Here is a 13249-nt window from a genome sequence, read left to right as displayed (position 1 = left end):
TTACTGAAGTACACTCCCACTTCTGGGGTTCAGGTGTTCTCCTCTCTCCCCCCACCCTCTTTCGTGATCTAGGGGACATTTTCTCCACATCCCTGGAGCCCACCCCTCTTCTGATGTCCAGGTGGGCTCCTTTCCAACTTAATGGGGCAGACAACTCTTTTAGGGTTCCAGGCAGTCTTGTCTCCTCAATGGACCTCTCTTCTGTGATTCAGTAGTGCTATTCTCCCACTGACTGGCGCGCTATTCTCCCACTCTTCTCCGGTCCAGGAGGCTCTTCTTTCCCACACAGGAGCACACTCGTCTTCTGGGGTTCAGGAGCCCCTTTTCGCCCTGTGAAGGATTGCCATCTGGCAATGTTGCAGTCTTTATTAACTATAAAAGGATGCAACACCCCTGCCCACAAACACCATTCCAAAAGCATAGTGTAGACTTGTGCTCTGCTGAATCAGTATCCTGATCTGACTCACATGCTCCCTTGTGGCACAGAGCAGATTTAGTGAGAGCACGTGCCCTCTGATAGCTGCACTGACAGCCAAGCGATTGTAGCACAGTAGCTGTTTTTCAGATACGCCCACATGTTGCCAAAACCATATAACCCAGTTGCTATCTTGGTGCCAGTTGTAAACTTTAAATGTAAGGCATACCTGAGGTAGGGTATGGTGGGTAGCATCTCTCATACTTATTGCAGCCACAACCATTTGATATCATGCCTGTACCAGCCCTAAGTGACCCGTTCGACTGTGGAAGGGTTGTGTGTGTTCTGGCCAGACAGCCTGGCACTGCCAAGTAACAGTGCAGGAGAATGGATGGCTATGCCTCTCTTTTTGATCCTTTGTGAGGTCCGGTAGCACCTCTCTCCAATGAGCCAGTCTCTCAGTAGGAGCTGGTCTGGGCTGCTATTGACCAGGGAAGGGGGTAGAATAAGTGGAGCCAGGGGGAGCTCAGACCAGCTGCAGGAAGATTCGACCATCTTGTGTTCTCTTGTTATCTCCTTTCCTGTCCCCTCCACTTACTTTAACACAAAGCACTTTGGGTATGGTGTCAGAAAGTCCAAGTGTTCCAAGGACAGGGATTGGGCCTCTAAAGAAGTTTTGCTTTAGTCCAATAACCTGTAGAATTTTGCCTTTAAAAGTTGAGGTCTTCTTGGTGAAGAAATCACTGGACAGCTTTTAGGAGAGTTGACTTTCCAAATCCATCCACCAGTGAAGTGAAGACTGTGCCCAAGGCAGCAGTAAACTCTGTTCCCTACCCATCCCTGGGGCACATTTGGGGTGACCTGCTGGAACAAGACCTGCATCTCTGCTGCCCAGGACCTAATCATTGTGACGCATCCCTAGAATTGTACACCAGCCTCCATTGCGTTGGGAGCCTGAGGAAAATGGCTACACTTTTCCCCTGAGAGGAATCCCAGCGTCTGATAATCAAGTCAGCTAGAATTTCTGCACTTCCCATCATCAAACTGCTGAGCACCATGATTGTAGATCGTTCGACCGCATTGAACTAACCTGTCTGAGCTGCCTTTGACACTCACCCGATCTTCAGACCGTTAAACTGCACGTTCAAACCTGTTTGCCGCCACAGCCTGCTAGCTGAACGCATCATTCCCTCGGCCCGAACTCCAAGCTCCTTGTTGCATCGGCTCCCTTCGAAACAACGTTTGTACTGCTATCATCTTCGCTGCCGATGTTCATCACTAGTCGGACTGATTATGGTGACCAGTGAAACGCAACCATTGGATGCTGCATCAAATAGTCTGACCCGAACTGCGCATCCAGTCACTAGCATCTTCACAGTCGAAGAGACTGGTGGTCCTCACGATCCGCCCTTCTTCAAGCATTGCTTCAAACCACAACGAACTTCAGTTTGAACCCTGTTCGACATCACTCCTGGTCTATAACAGTGCGACCTCTGAACACTAACTGCTTCGAACAGCACCTAGAAGCCTGTTTCATTATTGTGAAACCACCAAGACCAGCAACATTTATTATTAACTGCCTCCCGGTCCATATTTGAGCCATATAGACTGGCTAGGTCACCATTCATCCCTTTTTGCTCAAGTACTTATCCTTTTTACAATCATTGTTAATTATTGCCTTTTCTCCCCTTGCTTAATTAATCAGAGTACTGCATCTTCGATCTCTACATATTTCCTGTTCGGTCAACATGGGTACATTTTGTATAGTGTTTTTCCATTTAGTTTTCTTGCAAATGGTGTGTTTAATTAAAGTGCATATATTTTTATAGAAACTTTATTGGACATTTCCTTTATTTTGGATTGTTATATTTTGCTGTTTGGGTTGCTACTGAATCGTATTCACACCCCTCTTTAGAGTATAGCTTACTAATTTAGTAGCTTACTAACTTGTCCTATGCTAAGGTGGGATTTCCCAAGCTAACACAACTAAGGATAGTCTGAGTAAATGACTTCAAATTAAATGTCTGTGTCAACACCTATAATTGTCCTCACAACTAAAGCTAAACAATCCGTAGGGATGTCAAAATCAAAAGAAATAGTGTTTAACTAAAAGTTCTGAGTTTCTTCCAGCTCGTAGCTTCCTTTCAGCTCCCCTTGCCCAAGTATAAGAAAGTGCCATGAAAAAGTCTCAAGATTACCTTTCTCCAGTTCATAACACAGTTCGACACCAATCCTCAGGGTTCCCTTCTGCAAGTTCCAAGCAACACAGTTCACAGAAAACAAAAGGTCTTGAGGCTTCATCCCCAAGACCACACAATGTAGCTCTTCAAGTGTCAGGATTCCCTTCCCCAAAAGTTTAACTTCATCATCACCATGTCTTTGGGTTGTCCACATATAAGGCTCATTGGTCTAGGCGCAGGTATCTTACCAAACGGTCCACCCATCACAGGTCGCGCAACCATGATCCCTGACTCTCGGCCTCTTGGCTTTGATGTGTAGATTTACAATCTTCTAGCTTTTCTTTGTCAGCCTCTTGGCTCTGCCATTACTTGTCACACATCCTTTCCAGTCTTTAGCCATGTCACATTGCACTCATTAAAAGTTCAGTTTGAGGATGTTTTGCTATCTTATGACTCACACACATGTGCCCTTTTATGTAAATCATTTTCACCTGGGCATTTGAGTTATTCACTTTATTTGCTTGGCCCATGAAGGTTTGCATTCCATTCAACACTTAGAATGCTTAATTTCAATGTTTCATTAATTTTAATATTTGATAAGCATTCATGGCACTTACTTGTGAAGTTCCATTCAGTTTGTTATTCAATAAGCATTGTTTCGCCTAATTTTAAAGTTCATTTAATTTGGTTTTCAGTAACCATTGTTTTCTCTTAATTTTTTAAGTTCCATTAATTCGGTATTCAATATATATTTGCAGTGCACCCCGATGTGCAAGCGTCCTCCCCAACACTCACCGACTTGTGGCGTCTCCTTCCGGCTGTTCCCTCTGCTTCTCCTTCACGGCTAAAGCCGGGAAACACGCCGTCAAGCGGAATGCTTTTTTCAATGGATTGCTTTTCTCCCACAGATTCCTCATCTTGATAGATATCCATCATCCAGCTTTGCTGGTCTAAAACTTTTTTTTCGACAGGGGGTGTAGTGGACCTGGACTCGGCCGTCGATCCATCTTGTCTGTCTCTCAATTGTCTGCTCAGGAAGTGACATCAGGCATCATATATATAGCCCATCCCTACGCCCCATGCTTCAGTTCACTTTTTCCACGTGCTTGTACGCTTCATCAGGAAAACAACTTGAGTTTACTCAACTTTTTTTGTACCTAGTTGTACGTTTTCTCAGAAAACCTTGACGCAATGTCGTCTCACAGGGCTTCGGGCTTCAAGCGATGCCATGTTTGCGGGGCCAAAATGTCCGTAACCAACCCCCACTACGTATGTCTGGGGTGCCTAGGTGTTTGTCCACAAAACAGATGGCTGCGCATTGTGCGCAAAGATGCAGCCAAAGTCCCTTCGTGAGAGGTCCCGGAAACTGGCTTTGGGCTGACCAGTTCCCCAATCTCTGCTTGGTCCCTCGCACAGTCTTCAGAGGCCGAGACTGAGGAGCCCACCCCAACAAAGGGAAGGAACATCATTGCAAGAAGACTAAGAAACAGTCCCACTCCAGGAGCCATTCATCGTGGTCTTTCTCGCGGAAGAAGCAGCAGCAACACCGCCATAGAAGCAAGTCTAGCTTGTTGTTGGAACGAGATAAGTCCTCGGCGGGGCCAACCATTCGAGAAGAGTGGGAAAGTTTTAAAACTTCCATGCTTGAAATGTTTAGTCAAAAAGCTGCTGTAGGTGTGGCCCTGGCCTCTGACCAGCAAGCTTTGGCGGCAAAAGCGGCGCTCGGTGCTCACGGCCCCAAGCAAGTCACTCTGTCAACATCATCAATATCGAAAACGCCTTCGGGCGTCGCGCCTACCAGACATAAGTCGCCAGAGGGCCCTAACGCCGAGGCCCATGACCTCCATCGGTTATCCGAGCGTCCCTTGCGGTGAAAGAATCTTCACCATCGAAAGCTTTGGCTTCGAAACCCATTCTCAAGCCCTCAGTGCCAACAGTCGGAGGCGAATTGCCAGAAAGGTATTCACCTCTGGCAGCATGGTGCTCAAAGGCACTATATCTAAAAAGGCAAAATCATAGCCTGCGGATTCGCCAAGTACTCCTTTGGCTTATGGAAGGCTGCTGAATAGGTCCCTGAGGGTGGGACAGATTTTTACAGCTGGTGGAGGATGAAAAGGTGGTAGCCAAGCAGTAATTGCAAACGGGCCTGGATGTAGCGGACTGCGTTGGCAGAGCAATGGGTTCAGCAGTAGTAATTAGTCGGCCAGCCTATCTAAAAACCTCTGGCTTCTCTCTGAATGTTCAGAACAGGCTGCTGGAGATGCCCTTTGAAGGTGACATGTTTTTCGACCAGAAAGTGGACAAATCCTTGGAAAAGTTCAAGGAATCCAAGTTGGCTGCCAAATCATCGGGATTAGTGGCGCAGCAGGCCAAGCCTGCCTTCAGCTTTGCCTCCAGGGGCAGAGGCTATAGACGTTACGTTCCCTGTGGCAGGAAGGCGCAGTTCCCTCAAGCCAGGCAAGGGCAGAGGCGCTTCTTGCGTCCCGGAAGGGGGAGAGGAGCCTCTGGAGGCCAGCAAACAGCAACAGCAGTGGGGACACATGCACCCTCCAAGCCGCTTTGATTTTCGCCTCCCACTGTTGGTGGACCGTTGGCAGGAAATAACTTCATTATGGTTTGCCTTTTCTAAAGATGCCGCCAGAAAGACCACCCGTTCCCCTAATTCAACCAATACAGGAGCTCCAGGAAGAACTGAGAGCCCTGTTGTCTAATGTTGCAGTGGAAGAGGTACCTCCGGATCAGAGAGGGTCGGTTGGTATTTGTTAGGGAGAATTCTCATTTCATGGCTAATTTCCCTTACCTAATGACTCCCTCAGCAGCTTTGCTGGATCTCCGGAGTTATTTCTTTCCACGTGGTAAGAGTGTGAGCTTTTCCCCCACTCTTACCCATGTTTTGCTATGTGTCTTTTACCTGTTTGTATGATTGTGGCCTCTGGAGTACACCACTTCAGTGGCCCCCTTCTTTTAAGTGTTACACAGCACCTTCAGTGCAGTGACACAGGGATGTCGTTCAGACTTCCACCGACTCCATTTCTGAGGATGACTACTGTCCCCCAGAAAAGGGTAGTAAAGTTACCATTAACTTTATTTAGTCAAATTAACCACAGATCCAGTACACCCCATCTTACATGGAGTACTGGAAGGGTTAACTCTTAGCCCTTTTTATATGTACCTCCTAGAGCATTGTTTCGCTCTTTTTACATTTAGAATTGGCTGGTGGCAGTGGTATCTACTCTAAACTTTTCTACCGCGGTTATCTTATATAAACGTGGTAGTATTGTATGCTATTGTATTAGTCTCCAACTTAAACCCGCTTGACCAAATACTTTTTCTTTTGGCTCCGGTACAGTTTATTCGGCATTTCTTTTTGTTAAACTCCTTCTTGTGTTTTACTTTGCGCGGCAAACCAAGTTTGCCTTCTTTGTTCACTGTCTTTTGGCGGGCTTCTGCCAAGAAGCCCTCCTCTAGGCGCCTGGGTGTCTAGGTGGGCTGAATGTGAGGGAGGGGTGTAATCACCCCCTGCACAGGGTATCCTAGGAAACCCAAGTCGCACTTTGTCATGATTGGCCGAGGTGGTTGTCCGGGCTGGACAACCCCCTGGCTGGGTGATTGACAGCCAGGCTGTGTGAATGGGGGATTTTTGCATAAAAGGCAGGTCTCTTGGGCTGGAAGTCCGAGAGTTGCCACTGGAACTACAAGGAACCGAAGAGAAGCCGAGGAAAGGTCGACTGCTGCAACTATCCCATACCGGTGAAGCCCTGCTGCAGTCCTGCATCTACCCTTCAACGACTAAGAGAAGATCCAGTCCGGCGTCTTCTTCCCGTGAGCCTGGTGGGGATAACCAGCTCATCATCTTCAGTCAGAGGAATCCCTTTGTGGTCGAAATAGCTGCACACTGCTGTAGTGGTCCGGATAGCCACCTGAAGAGCCTCTCCTGTTTTTAAGGAGCGCACCTTGTATTCATTGTCGCTGCTGCCGGCCTCATCCCTGTGTGGTGTATACCTTCTCATCATCCTTCTTCGTGCCGAAGCTCCAGGAATCGTGGGTCTGCAGGAAACTACCAGGAACAACTGCCGTGGCACCAGCTTCAGTCTTTGAGAAAGGTGCTGTGTCTTTCTTGAGGAATTTCGATGAATCCCTATTTCTCTTCCTTAAGGCTTGTCCTTACTTTCCCTCCTTCTTATAACTTTTGCTTCCGAACATTGACAATATCAAAGTATTCTTGGCTATGTTGAATCTCGAACTGTCCGACTGTGTTATCCTCGACAACAGGCACCCAGTGTCACTTCACTTTGGCTCCGGCCCTTTGACTCTTGAATTCCTGTCTGAGTTCTTCGATTCTGTCTGCCTAACCAAAATATTGCCTATGATTTTTGCCCCCAACTCCCTCTGGGTGTCTCAGGTGCTAAGTGTGTTTTTGCCCCGGTAACATTTCTTGCCGCAGATACGGGTTTGTTTAGTAGACCGAACTGTCAAAAAGTGATGGTATTCGTATTCACGGTAACGTGTCTTGATCCATAACACCGGTCCGTTTAAACATAGGCTACTTACCTTGATTTATACCGTACAAAGTGAATTGGTTAGTTGTAGTGTATTTTACATGTGGTTTTGAATTTAATAGAAGTGTTGTGTTCATAAAAGATGGTTTAAAAATAAATGTACTTATCATTTTTTACCTGAAACCTTGAGTCAGTGTTTGCTTGAGTCACAGGAATTGTGGTCCCTTTGTGTAATCTCTGCTACTGCTCATATACTCTTGAGATAAGCCTGGCTGCTCCGCTACTGCTACCACTTTAACATAGTAGTACAGGCTTGTACCAAAGGTAAAACTTGTATTGCCACCTGTAGTCTAATTGTGTATAATGGTCCCTAAGGGCACTGCGCGGGATTCTGCCTAACAGTATTCCCAATATTTTCTGGTGCCCAAGAAGGGAGGAGGTCTCTGTCCCATCCTGGACTTCGGGACCTTGAACAAGTTCCTGGCGAAGGACACATTCAGGATGCTGATGTTGAGAGAGATTCTCCACGCTCTCGAATTTCAGGACTGACTAGTGTCAATAGACACACAAGACCCTTATTTCCATGTGCCGATACACAAAAGTACAGGAAGGTCTTAAGGTTCCTCATAGAGGACAAGCACTATCACTTCAAAATGCTTCCCTTTGGGTTAACCTCTGCGCCAAGGACTGTAGATGCGGCTCACTTCAGGAGATCTGGGGTCCACGTATTTCCATAACTGGATGACTGACTGATCTGAGGGGAGTCGGCGGGACAGGTTTTGTCTCATCTAGAGGACACCTTCCTTTTACTGCACAGGCTGGGCTTCTCCCTCAACTTGACAAAGTCCCATTTGACGCCAGTTCAGCGGCTCCAGTTTATAGAAGCAGTCCCAGACACCCAGGTAGGGAAGGCTTTTCCTCCCGAGGAGAGAGTCTGCAACATAGCCCAGATATTGCATTTGTTTTAGAACCACGCCGCCTTTCCAGCAGCTTCCTTCCTCTGCCTCTTGGCTCTCATGACCTCCTGTATTTTTCTAGTGCCAGAGGCCAGGCTGCGTATGAGAACCCTCCAGTGGCTCCTGAGGGACCAGTGGTTTCAGTAGCTGGTAGCGCTCATGGATCGCCTTTCAGTGGCCAGCCAGGTAGTCTGCGAACTTGGCTGGTGGAAACATACGCAGCAATTTAATGGCGAGGGAACACTTCTGGCATCCTTGGCCCGGCATCCTTGGCCCCAGACCCGAGTGGTCACAGATGGGTCCCTGAAGGGTTAGGGTGCCCACTGCGAGGATTTGCAGGTGAGCGGCCTCTGGTCTCCATCAGAAGCCAGGTGGCACATCAATAGGCTGGATTTGCAGGCCATCAGGTTAACCCTGTTAACCCTGAGGGCTTTTGTCCTCTCTCTCAGAGGGAAGCATATCCTTGTCCTGACGGACAACACAGTGGCCATGCACTACCACAACAAGCTGGGCAGAGGCAATTCAGCTCTGTTTCTGGTTACGGGAGAACCAAATCCCGGTCTCAGCAGCTCATCTGGCAGGGCAGAGAACACCTTGGTGGATGCTCTGAGCAGGCATAGCGCGGTCTCTGTGATGGTGGAAATGCATTGGAGGGACAGGGCCTCCCTGTCCTTGTCCTGTAGTCCTTTTTGATTTGTGTTCTGTATTGTTTTCTGCCCAGGAATCCATGCGGGACTCCTGGCAGTGCAGCTGTTCCTGTTTTTGTTTGGTGTACAGAACCATGGGATACCCTTATGGCACCCATGGGTGGGGGGTACAACCCTGTGCTCATAGTGTATGTTTTTGGGCACCTGTGTGTGGCCCACAGAGCAGGGTATCGGCTGGTGCCAGCTCACTGCTGAATTTGACAGGTGCTCTGAGTATCCTCCATTTTGGGATACCGAGGCACTGCCATTGGAATCAGTTGATTCCTAATAGGAAACAAGATGGCCCCTGTGGCCTCTTGTTTTCTATTGCCTGTTACCTTGTTTTCCCAAAGACCTGGGAAGCCCTGACTCTGTCCCTTCCCCCTGACAAGCTGTTGGGTGGAAGTTCCATATATGGTATTGTAGAGAAGTCCAGGCCAGACTGGCTGGAGCCTTTCCAGTGACTGTATGTTGTGGGTACACCTTGTGGTTGGGACCTGGGTAAATGGAGTGTGTGACCAATATGCACTTCTTGTTGTGAATGTCTGGTTTCTCGTATGAAACACAATGACTGAGGCAGCCCTGCCCGAAACTGGTATGAATGCAGTGTGTAGTGTTGAATGGCTGGGTACTTGTCCCAATACACATTCCTTGGTGTGAGTGTCTGAAAGGGAGGAGAATGGCCTGAATGCACTCTATGCCTGATTGGCTGACTGAGTTCTGAATACCCTTCTGAGTGATTGGTTGCCTGAGTGTGACCCAACAGAATGAATGGGAGATCAACTAGTATATCTGGGGGCCTCTCACTGCTAGAAATCGTTCAGAAGCTGGAGTTGAAACTGACATTGAAACTGAAGCTGAATCTCGAAGCCTAGCCGAAGAAGGTTGACTGCTGTTACCTTCACTGCAATCTGAAAGCCGCTGTGACGTCGAGACTGATCCAAGAGAGGACCTGGTTAGGCGCCCTCTTCCCGTTCTCCGAGGGACCATCGAGCACCGCCTAACCTTCGCCGAAGCTCCATGCAAGTCAGACCCTGGACAGGCTGCCGACCGGAGACGGGGACCGCCGAGGAGAATGAAGAGGAGCACTGGACATTCCGTCCACCGTCGTCGATCAGGGTTCGCAGGTTTGCTATAGCCGCTGGAGGCCCGTCGAAGCCGTGTTGCCCAGAAGCGGGGACCGCTTGACACCGTGCCATCGATGACCGGAGCCGCAACACTCCATTGATTAAGACCTCTTTGATTCCCGGACGCGCTTGTCCGCATCGCCGCCCGCCTTATCCCGTTGAAGAAGGCCAGGCCATCAACGTGCCGAGGTGCATCAGCCGGTGGGTTTCCCTCCACCCAAAGACCCTAGAGCCGCCGGACGACTCAACGCCCTTGCTGGGCCACAGTTTTTCACAAACTCTTTGCGGTCCTGAACTATCAACTTCAAGGTGCCCCACACGCCCTTTCCTTGCAGGACGAGCACCGCCGGGTCCGAAGCTGGCCTCGACACCAAACCTCGACACCAAGTTCACACTCTTCGAGGGATCTCAACGACCCGTGGCTCCTGCTTTAAAAGGAGCCGCTCAAGAAGGAACCGTCGTCGACCCGTCGTCGAACTCTGCTATTCCAGGTACATTGGGGTGGTAGAAACATTGTAGAAGGGAATAAGACTAATTCAACAATATATGGACGGGGCTTGTGATATATCCTTATTTTACAGGTTGCCCAGGTGGGGGGGGATCTCCACACAGAGTTGTGACTTAGTAGCTAAAATACTATTCTGCCAATTGTTCTAACCAACTGATTTTCCTCCTATATCTATTGTTGGTTACCTTTATTAATTGATTTGTGTGACATTTGACCAGAGTACAGTTGGTGCACTTTAATGAAATCTGATAACAATTGTGGTACCACTTAGAACTGTATATATTTGCCATTATAGATTAACTAAGCACAAAGTGAGTTATTGTGATGTTGTAAATAACCTTGAACCTTAATTAAAAAAAGACTGTGTTCCCTCTTGAGAAGCTAGGCCTTGATTGCTCGTCCATTGCTACCAACAATAGAGAATCTTGGCTGAGGTCCGCTGTGCCTCTCCTCTGCCATATAGAGAGCAGGAGTACAGACACCCCCCTCCGGTCTTTACAGTCTCACACGAGTGGGAAGTGTGCCGTGGAGTCCTAGAGGACGCCGTCGCTCTCTGGGGTACCGCAGTAGTGGATCTGTTCGCCATGGAGTTCAATAGCAAGTGCAAACAGTTTTACTCGAGGGAATTCCCAGCGAACGGCGCACTGGGGGATGTGTTTCTGGTGGATTGGATCTTCTCTCTCCACTACGCCTGCTCCCGATTCCCATCATGCCTTGAGTCCTCAGAAGGTTGAAGAGATTTCGAGCGACCATGATCTTGATCGCCCCAGTTTGGGCGAGGTGAACGTGGTACTCCGATCTCCTGGATCTGACCCTCTGTCCACATCACTGGTTGCCTCGCCATCCGTATCTCCTAACCCAGTCGGAGGGTCGAGTACTCCACCCGACCCTAAATTCCCTCAACCTACATGCGTGGCTCTTGAAAGGATGAGGTATGATGACTGGGACCTCTCAAGAGGAGGTGCGTGAGGTGTTGCTGGCTGCACGCAGACCACCTACAAAATCTCTGTACGCGTGCAGGTGGAGAGGATTTAAAGCAGGGTGCAGGGAACACAAGACTGAATCGATCTCTTGCCCCATCACCACAGTGATGGAGTTTGTTCTGTGACTGGCCTCTTCAGGCCTTCAGTTTGCAACAGTCAAAAGGTATTTGGTGGGTCTGTCTGTTCAAGAGATCCCCGGACCAGAGTTCCTTTTTTACTATTCTGGTCATGGCCCAGTTCCTGTAGGGCCTTCTCAACAAGTTTCCGCCAACCCCATTTGTTGTCCCAGATTGGGATCTTAATCTGTTTTTTACCTACTTGGTGGCGTATCCGTTTGAACCTATGCACTCACGTTCTTTATGGCTGTTATCCCTTAAGACAGCCTTCTTGGTCGCGATCACATCTGCCAGGGGGGTTTGGCGAGCTGCAAGCGTTGTGCTACAAACCTCCTTTTCTGTAGTTCTTTCGTGAGAAAGTATCTCTTAAAGTCAGACCCGGATTACTTTCTAAGGGTGTTTCAGAGTTTCATTTTTCCCAGTGCATTGACTTACCTGTCTTTTACTCTCCTCCGCAACCCTCGCAGGTGGTAAAGAGTTTCCATCGCCTTGATCCCAAGAGGGCGTTAAGTTTCTGTGTCGCTCGTACGTCTGAGTTTAGGAAATCAGACCAGTTGTTTGTAGCCCATTCCTTGTCTAGAAAAGACCTTGCCGTCACTAAACAGCCCTGGTCACAGTGCAAGGCCAAGTGTTACCAATCGGCAGGCAAGGAGCTTCCAGCAGGCATCAGGGTCTCAGCATCTACGACCCTCTAGAGAGAGTGGTCCCTGTTAGGGATATTTGCCGGGCAGTTACTTGGTCATCCTTACAAACCTTTACCAGGCACTATGCCTTGGACGTTGCACGGGGAGCTACTGCCAGGTTTGTTAGGGCGGTTCTGTAGAAGGGTGAGTAGCCAGGAACGATGACCAGGGGAATGCAACAGGGATATTGCCATAAGGAGGCTAGGGGGTCTGCAATTTCCGGATTAAGTTTCATTTTCTGCTCAGTTACAGGACCTTCATCCAATATGTCAGTCAGTTCTTAACCCTGAACACGTGCTGAAGAGGGCATCAAACCTAGTGTGTCTATTACCCTTTCCACCAAGGTCCTAAAATTAGCATGGGTGTGTGTATGAGGTAATGACCCTGCTGAAAATTCGACATCCCAAGACATGTCCACGCCGCTTGCATTCTCTAACCCTTGAGCTAATGCCAACAGATCAGCCTGGTCGTGAATAAATAGACCCCTCTCGACCCTGGATACATTGGATCAATGTCCCCCTGGTCATCGCCCTGGTCGGCACCGAAAATTGATGTCATGTATTCGAAGAATCCCGACCTGGAGACCGGAGCGAAAGATCCATCGCTTATAGTCAGCGCTGAGGGTTTTTCTTTTGATGCCGATGGAACAAGGCTTGGGAAATACATGGACGTCGGGGACGTCAGCCTCTTGACACTCTAGGGAAGAACCAGCCATCAATGGTTTACGCGCCTTTTTCAGTGTCAAGCCGGTTGGCTCCTGAGGCCGACGGTGTCAACTAATTGGCAAGCGTGGGGTCGAGAGTACCTAGTGCTGCTTGTGCCGCCGAGTCCTAATGGTCAGTGGGGGGACACCCGCACCTGCAGCAGCCTGAGTCTTAAACATTTCAAGCATTTCTTTTTTTAAACTTTCCCACTCTTCTCGGGTGGTCGGCCCAGCCGAGGGCTTAACTTTCTTTTTTTTTTTTTTTCATACAATTGAAACAACGTTTTAGCAAAAGTATCACATCTTACATGAAATCACATCTTACAAGCTTGCTTAAAAAGTAAAATTCAGTTTAATAAATAAAACCTAATGAAGAGGGAATATTACTCCTCC

At 48.5% G+C, this 13249-nt stretch overlaps 1 protein-coding gene across 2 annotated transcripts in view; it reads left to right on the top strand.

Annotated features, from left to right (window-relative positions):
- Positions 1 to 13249, top strand: part of MROH1 (maestro heat like repeat family member 1) — a 2813132-nt gene that overhangs the window by 2322414 nt on the left and 477469 nt on the right. The window lies entirely within an intron of this gene.

Source organism: Ambystoma mexicanum, chromosome 5q, assembly GCF_040938575.1.
Source record: "Ambystoma mexicanum isolate Mex_15411 chromosome 5q, UKY_AmexF1_1, whole genome shotgun sequence".
Lineage (NCBI taxonomy): Eukaryota > Metazoa > Chordata > Amphibia > Caudata > Ambystomatidae > Ambystoma > Ambystoma mexicanum.
The sequence above is the reverse complement of the archived record's forward strand: the minus strand, read 5'-3'. Positions and strand labels throughout refer to the sequence as shown.